The sequence below is a fragment of the Galeopterus variegatus genome, unplaced genomic scaffold, assembly GCF_000696425.1.
Source record: "Galeopterus variegatus unplaced genomic scaffold, G_variegatus-3.0.2 Scaffold4789, whole genome shotgun sequence".
Classification (NCBI taxonomy): Eukaryota; Metazoa; Chordata; class Mammalia; order Dermoptera; family Cynocephalidae; genus Galeopterus; species Galeopterus variegatus.
This window is the reverse complement of record NW_007730900.1, coordinates 140,831-148,966: the sequence shown is the minus strand read 5'-3', so window position 1 is coordinate 148,966 and position 8,136 is coordinate 140,831.

Below are 8,136 nucleotides of genomic sequence, written 5' to 3'. Positions count from 1 at the left end.
CGCAACCCTCGGTGTTGCGCCCACACCGTGCTCAGCCAGTGAGCGGGAACCGGTCTCCACATGGGATCCGAACCCTCGGCTGGAGCACCGCCGCACTCCCAAGCGGCGCACTCTCCAGTGCGCCACCGGGCCGGCCCATGATTTCTAAGTCTGGTTTCACTACTAGCAAGATTCTTGGCCTTTCTGAGTCTGTTTTCTTTTCTTTTAAAAAAATAATACCACCCTTACTGACCTTACAGATTATTTGTAAAGACATGAGGAAATGTAGGTAAAGGGTTTTTTTTTTTTTAACACAGCAAAGCAGATTGTAAATGTAAGGGTTATATGGAAAGAAAGAGAGAGAGATGTATATAGGTCCATGGCTTGGATCCAGGGCATACTTTTGTCTCTACTTTCAAGTTTTTGAGTTTCCATATTTAAAAAAGTTGTTAGGGTGAAATGGGGTGTGGGAGGAGTATAGGTAGAGTTACTATGATCCTTGTTTTCCCAAGTCTGGTTGATAGTATAGCACCCTCCCCACCCTTAAATAATTGTCTTTTAAGGCTGACAGCCTTAATTTCTTTTCACCAGGGTTAAATATCTTGCTTATATTATGAGACAGTACTGCAACCTTTCATTTTACATGTAGAAACAAAACTGCCACTCTGCAGATTGTTTAAATGACAATGGCCCGAGTAGTAGGAAAAACAGATGCTATTACTGTTTTGGCTGGATATTAAGTATTGTAGTTTTTGTTTTATATGAGAGTTATTTTACAGTATCTGTTTCAGAAAATCTGCTGTATTCATTTCTTAAATGTAATTTTTAATTTTGGAAAATTTGTAAAAAGTAGAAGGAAAAATCCATGCTTTTAGTATTAAAGTGCTCTTGCATTTTGATGCATTTCCTTTTGGAAATTTTTAGAGGATGGTTTTGTTTAAAATGTAGTTTTAACTGTATTTTACATGAAGATCTAAATTTATGGGTATTTTAAAATCTAACTTCAGATATCATAAACATTTTCTATGCCCTATCCAGTTTGGTAACCTTTTAAATGATGGTGTAATATTACATGTGGATGTACCATAGTGTATTTAACCAGTTCCTTTGTGGTTGGTTCATAAGGTTCGTTTTAGCTGTTGTGTTTACCTCGATGGTAGGGAGAGTCAATATTCATTGTGGCAGTGGGATGGAAGTAACTTTTAGCAGTAGCTGTTTTTTCATAAGTTAACCTTTCCCAGAATGAATCTGTAACTGTCTTTGATGGCAGTAGCTTGTTGTGCAGTATAGCTGACGAAAACTGAGAAGGAATTAGAGAAAATAACCTGTTTCTCCATTTAGGTTTGAGAATTATTATTATTTTTTTAGATAGTGTGGAACAGGTGTTCTTGGCCTTCAGTCCAAGTATCTCTAAGGATTCCTCAATACTTTGAAATTTTGTGTGTGTGTGCTTTTGAATGTCTTTTTTTTCTCCCAGAGGTAAGAATTCCTCACTTTCTTCAGATTCTTAAGAGGTGTGTGGACTGAGAAAAGTTAAGAAGAGTGGACCTACAGGATTTTTGTTTAAAAGTGCATGTAGAGGGAAAACTATTAAAAAGTGCTTGAAACAGTATCTGTTGTATTGAATTAATGTTAGTTTTCCTTTCCCTTTATTGCTCAGTAATGTGGTATCAGTGTTACTTATGAGAGAATGGGTTTTGCTACTTTAGCTATTTGCTTTTCTTTATTATGGTATTATTATGGTTTTCTCTTTTTAACATTGATTATTTGAAGAACTTGCATTAACATTATCAAAGTCTAATTGCAAATAAGTAGCTTTGGCCTACTGAGCATTAAAATATACATAAAAGTATTTTTGTTAATGTTTGGAGGTCTTTGCATTATTTTCAGAGCAATAGATTTTTTAAGATTATCTCCTAAAACATGCCTATTTTAAAAGAGACGTAGATCTTTGTATTGACTTGCTCAAAGTTATGTTGACTTCCAGTATATATGGACTGTACTAATTTTGCTATTTTTATGATATAAAAATTATGCTAATCTTTAGATTCACCAGAGCCATAAGACTTGTTTTTTTTTTTTTTTGTCCTTTTTGAGACCGGCCGCACCGCACTCAGCCAGTGAGCGCTGCAGGCGCACCGGTCATCCCCATATAGGACCCGAACCCGCGGCGGGGAGCGCTGCTGCGCTCCCAGCGCTGCACTCTCCCAAGTGCGCCACGGGCTTGGCCCCATAAGACTTCTTTCTATCCTTAAAGTTTCTGGTTTCTTTTTTCATGTTTCCTCTTCCAAGTACCTGGCTTTCTATTAGCCTTTGAAACATCTGGAGCTACTTCTGCCAGGACTAAACTTTTTTTTTTTTTTTTGTCTTTTGTCTTTTTTCCGTGTCCGGCAACGGATCGCAACCCTCAGTGTCGCCCCCGTACCGGACCGGGGACCGGCAACGGGATCGCAAGCCTCGGTGTTGCTCCCGTGCCTCGCTCAACCAGTGAGCGGGAACCGGTCTATACGTGGGATCCGAACCCTCGGACGGGAGCGCTGCTGCGCTTCCCAAGCGGCGCACCATCCAGTGCGCCACCGGGCCGGCCCAGGACTAAACTTTTTTGATGCAAGTTGCAGAAATTGGGAGACAAGGAAGGCCAGAAAAGAAAATTAAATTGGTTTACCTTTTGGAATTGTTTCAAGAACACAAAATGAGAATTGAGGTTTCCCGAATCCCAGTCTGGCTGCTATTATTCCCTATAATAGTTGTTTTGTTCTGTTTCTTTTTCTGCAAAAGAAAATTACCCTGTGTGTCAAAGGGACACCACAAGCACATTATTTACTCCTCTATTCTTATCTATTATTGTCTTAAAACAGATTGTTTATAATCTCTGTGCATTGTAATATAGTAACAGTAATAATGAGAGTTGAAAAATGGAGGGGAAAAACCCTACAAACTTCTAACCAACTCCATGTTATGTTCTAGAATGTAACTTTTACATAGTTCTAATTGTGGCACCACAGATGCAAATCTGTCATCCCTTTACAGTTATTTCTAGTCATTGCATATTGTATTAATCATTTTTTTTTTCCTTTTTGTCTTTTTTCGTGACCGGCAACGGATCGCAACCCTCAGTGTTGCGCCCGTACCGGGCCGGGACCGGCAACGGGATCGCAACCCTTGGTGTTGCGTCCGCACCTCGCTCAGCCAGTCAGCGGCCGGTCTGTATGTGGGATCCAAACCCTCGGCGGGAGCACCGCCGCGCTCCGGGCCGGCCCTTAATAATTATTTTTAATGATTGAAACATTTTCCTGGTTGCAGAGAACATCTCCATGTTAATGGTATTATTATTGTAGTAGTAGTGGTAATGATAGTATGTTTGGTGTAGTGGTTAAGGGCATGACCTTCTTAGTCCTGGGTTTGAGTCTTTCTTCTGACGTTCACCATGAGACCATTAAGCAAATTGCTTGCTTTCTTGTTCATTTTATATTTTGGCTTAGTTTCCTTATTTATTAAATGAGAGCAATAATAGTATCTACTTCATGGGGATGTTAAAAAAGTAACATTTTGTATAAAGTGGTAAACACTGTAAATATTAATAGCATTGTTTCCTAGGACTGGGGTTACTGGGTCAAAGAATATGATTTTTATTTTATTTTAGTTTAGCTTAGTTTTTATTTCTAGAAATGAATTGCCTAGCTGCTTTCCAAACGATTATTACAATTGCTGTTAGGAAAGTGTGGAGACATCAGCCTTCAACTTTTCCCTCTCTTATCTTTCTTAATCTATTTTCTTAGGTCTCTACCTCCCCCAAATTTAATTTTTGAGCAGGTTATGCCCTTCTCAGACAAGTAGAACCTGCTGGTATATTTTCAGTGACAGAAGACAATGTTGCTGTGACTTCCTATGTTGTTACTTGCTAAAGCTAACATTGGTCCTTGATAAATATTTCTTTTCCCAGGGAAGGACATAAAAGTGGTATACCATTTTTCATAAGTTGTTGACTTCTGTTCTGGCATATGGCGAATGGACTAAGAGTCAGTAGTTAGACTTTTCCTTTTAGTTTTGTCATTGATTATAAGTTTATGTAAATCTTTAAGCTTTGCCTTAGTCATGTTTCAAACCTTCATCTCAAAGATAGAGGTACTGATCTGTCTGTGCCATTAAGCCTGCAGATATTTGTTTATTGGGGGCCAATAGAGTAACAGTCAGCAGTCAGTAGTAAGCTGATTACTTGCTACCACATCAGTGTGCTCCCTTGTTTACAGGTTTTTGTTATCTGGGTAGGGATGTGAAATGAAGTTGGTAAGCCTCCCTTGCTTGCTTAGGGACTCAGAATTTTTTGGTTTTGCTTATTAGTAAATTTTTAATGTCCTTCGTGCCTCTTGGTCTTAGGGCACTGGGAGAATTAAAGGTAGCCCTCTGTAAGAATGTGGTGAATTTGTGGTATAGCATTGGTGTGTGTCTAGGGCTAAGAGCCTGGATTATGCCAAAGTCTGAGGTCTAAACTACTAGTGGGTTAGTAATTTGGCAGTAGTCACCAGATTCAAATAATAGAATGAAGCAGTAGACAAATAGAGGTTTAAACATCCTTAGAAGAGGTAAAAAGTGTAGACTGGCAGATGAGATCCAGGAGGTAAAGTACCAGTGTAAGGAATATGTCTTGTCAGAGGGAGAGATAATTAAGGGTTAAGGAAGCAAAAATGGAAGGTTCTGACCAAATTGGGCAAAAACGAAAAAATAACACAGGAGCAAAAATCAAACAAAACCCCCCAGATATACAGCCTGTAGCACCAAGGATATATCAGTACTTGATCAGAGGAAATCTATATAGCTAGCTCATTGTTTCAAGTATATATGTAATTAAGGCAGATGGATGTGGAGAAATATGGGATTACCTGTTCTCTTTATGACGAGGAAAAAAATGCAGAAAGCTTTGGCTATGACTTGGGAAAAAGAAAAGATTGGAGGAAACAACTCGTGGTTGATTGAAGTATTCAAGTTGAAAGAAGTTGCTAAAGGTAAAATATCTTAGCTCAAGAGAACGAGACTGACATTAGGACACTGTACTGTCAAGAACATTTAAGCAAGCAAGCTTTGATTCACGGGATATTAGAGGTAAGAGGGCTCTTGAGGCTATTTAATATAAAGTCTTACATTTACAAATGAGAAAAGTGGATCCTCAACTAAAGTGACTAGCCCTAGTTCCCCGAAGAATTTAGAAGCAGAGATTCTTTACCATTTAGAGTGTATTTGTAGAAAATTTGTGACTACTCCTGTTTCAGTAACTAATATTCTTATCAGATTGTCTCCACCTAGTGGACACAGTTGGCAGCAAATATTTTACAAGGCTGAGAACAAACATGGGAGAAAACTGCTAGGGATTTTATTAATTGCTTTGAGTAAGAGGCAGCCAGCCTGGTGACAGTTGTGTTGGCTTTGCAAAGGAAACCGTGGAGACAGTGTGTTCGATGATTACTTTCATATTTCACAACCTTATTAAGCAATTTGTATACTTTGTATACCTGAATCAGGCACTTATTGTTGACTGTGGAAAGTTATAGTGTGTTTAGCTTATGTTTTATAGAGTTTTACATGTGCGTATACATGCGTATTATATAAGCATAAAATATGTGTGTACATATTGATATAAAAAAATTTTTCTTTCCCCATTTTTGTTATGAGTTAAAAGATAGCATGCTAACTAACAGTGGAGAAGAGAGAACTAAATGATGTTGGGACAACTTGCCAATTACATGGGGTGGGAAAGCTAGATCCCAACCTCTTAAATGTAAAAAAAGAAACTCTGAAAGTATTAGAAGGGAAGTATGGGTGGATGTTTTTGTAACTTTGGTGTGGGTGATCTTTCCAAAGATGGCATAGAGGAAAAGATAAACACACTAAAAATGTATGCAAAATAAATATTTTTGTCCATAAGAAGTCAAAGACAAAAGACAAAGCAACAAACTGGGGGAAAATATTTAACACTTGTGACAGGCAAAAAACTAATAGAAATGAATTTGAGTAAGTAATTGATAGACAAAAAAATGGCTAATAAATCTGTGAAAAGATACTCTATTTCACTCCTCATTGAGGCTTGCAAATTAAAACATCAGTGAAGTATCATTTCCCACTTACCAGATTAGGCAGGCTTTAAAAAAAATGTTACTAATCCCTAATTGGTAGAAATGTAAATTGGTATAGCAATTTAGCAGTATTTGTCAGAATAAAAAAATTTACCTGTCCTTTGATCCAGTAATTCCACTCATAGGAATTTGCCCTAGGCAATTTTTTGCCAAGCATAACTTCTTATTGTAAAAGTTAAAGTCAGCAAAACATACATTGAACCTATGAGTGGACGAATGAATGAATCCTGGGCCACACCTTCATTGGGGGACGGTTTCAGGAACTTCTCATGTTGTTTGGAAATGCTAGGGGTTTCTTAGGTCACTAAAACACTAATTTTTACATAGAACAGTGATTCTCAACCCTGTCTGTGCATAAAAACCATTTGGCTGGATTTCAAGCCATACTAGGGTCCAGGGGGTATTGATTCATTTTGTCTGAAATGTGACCTTGGTATCAGAATTGTTAGCTCTCCAGATAATTCCTGTAAATGTGCAAACAAATTTGAGAACTACTTCTCTGAAGAAAGACTGTTTTTCTTATGAAAACATTTAATTTTCTTTTGGCAGAAGACAAGACTCCATTGGGGAAATAAACTGAAGGTTGTATTTTTCTTCACCTTCTACCACTTTGCCATTGCTTTCTCCTGATAATTGGGGTTGAGCTGGTGTATTAGTCTGTTTGTGTTGCTATAAAAGAAATACCTGAGACTGGGTAATTTATGAAGAAAAGAGGTTTATTTGGCTTACAATTCTGGGACAGCTGCATCTGGCATGGGCCTCAGGCTGCTTCTACTCATGGCGGAAAGCGGCAGGTAGTCAGCAGGTACAAGCAGATTACATAGTGAGAGGAAGCAAGAGAGAGCAGAGAGAGGAGGTGCCAGGGTCTTTTTAAACAACCAGCTCTTGCGGGAACTAATAGAGTAAGAACTCACTCGTTAATACCCCCTCCCCTAGGGAGAGCATTATTCCATTCACGAGGCATCAGCCCCCATGACTCAATCAGTTTCCAACACTGCCACGTTGGGGATCAAATTTCCACATGAGTTTTGGAGGGGACAACATATCCAAACTCCATCATTCTGCCCCTGGCCTCCCAAAACTCATGTCCCTGTTACATACAAAATAGAATTATTCCATCCCAACAGTCCCAAAAGTCTTAGCTTGCTCCAGTACCAACTTAAAAGTCTAAAGTCTCATCTGAGACCAAAAGCCAAAATCCTTCCAGCTGTGAACCTGTAAAAGTCAAAACCAGATGTATCTACTGCAAAAATACAATGGTGGAACAGATATTGGGTATACATTCCCATTCCAAAAGGGAGGAATAAGCCAGAGAAAAGGAGAAACAGGCCATAAAAAAGTCCAAAACCCAGCAGGGCAGACATTATGTCTTAAAGTTCCAAAATAATCTTCCATAACTCAAACTCCTGCATTATGGGCACACTGGGGCATCTGGGCCCCCAAAGCATCAGGCAGCCTCACTCCCACAGCTCTGCCAGGTGCAGTCCAGTGGGCTGTGCTGGTGCCTGTGGCTTTTCCAGGCTGGTGTTGCACATTGCCAGTGGCCTTACAGTTTTGGAGTCCTGGTGGCAGCCCTCCTGCATTGGCTTTACTAGACATTTCCCTGGTGGGGGCTCTCCGTGGGGGCTCTGACCCCACTTTCCTGCTCAGCATTGCTCTAGTAGATGGCCTCTGCAGCAGCTCTGCCCCTGAGGTAGGTCTCTGCCTTGGTCCCCAGGCTTTTCCATACATCCTCTGAAATCTGGGTGGAGGCTCCCAAGCCTTCCTAGCTCTGGCATTCTGCGAACCTGCAGACCTAACACCACGTGGATGCCACCAAGGTTTCAGGCTTCTACTCTCCAGAGCACAAACCACACTTGGGGCTGGTCCAACAAGAGCAGCTGGGATGCAAGGAGCAGGTTCCCAAGGGCAGCTGCACGCCAGGTCTGTCCTCTGGGACAACTCAGTCCTTCTAGGCCTCAGGTCTTGTGATGGGTGGGGTACCCTTCCAGACTCTCAAATGCCTTTAGGACTCCCCCCCCCCCCCCCC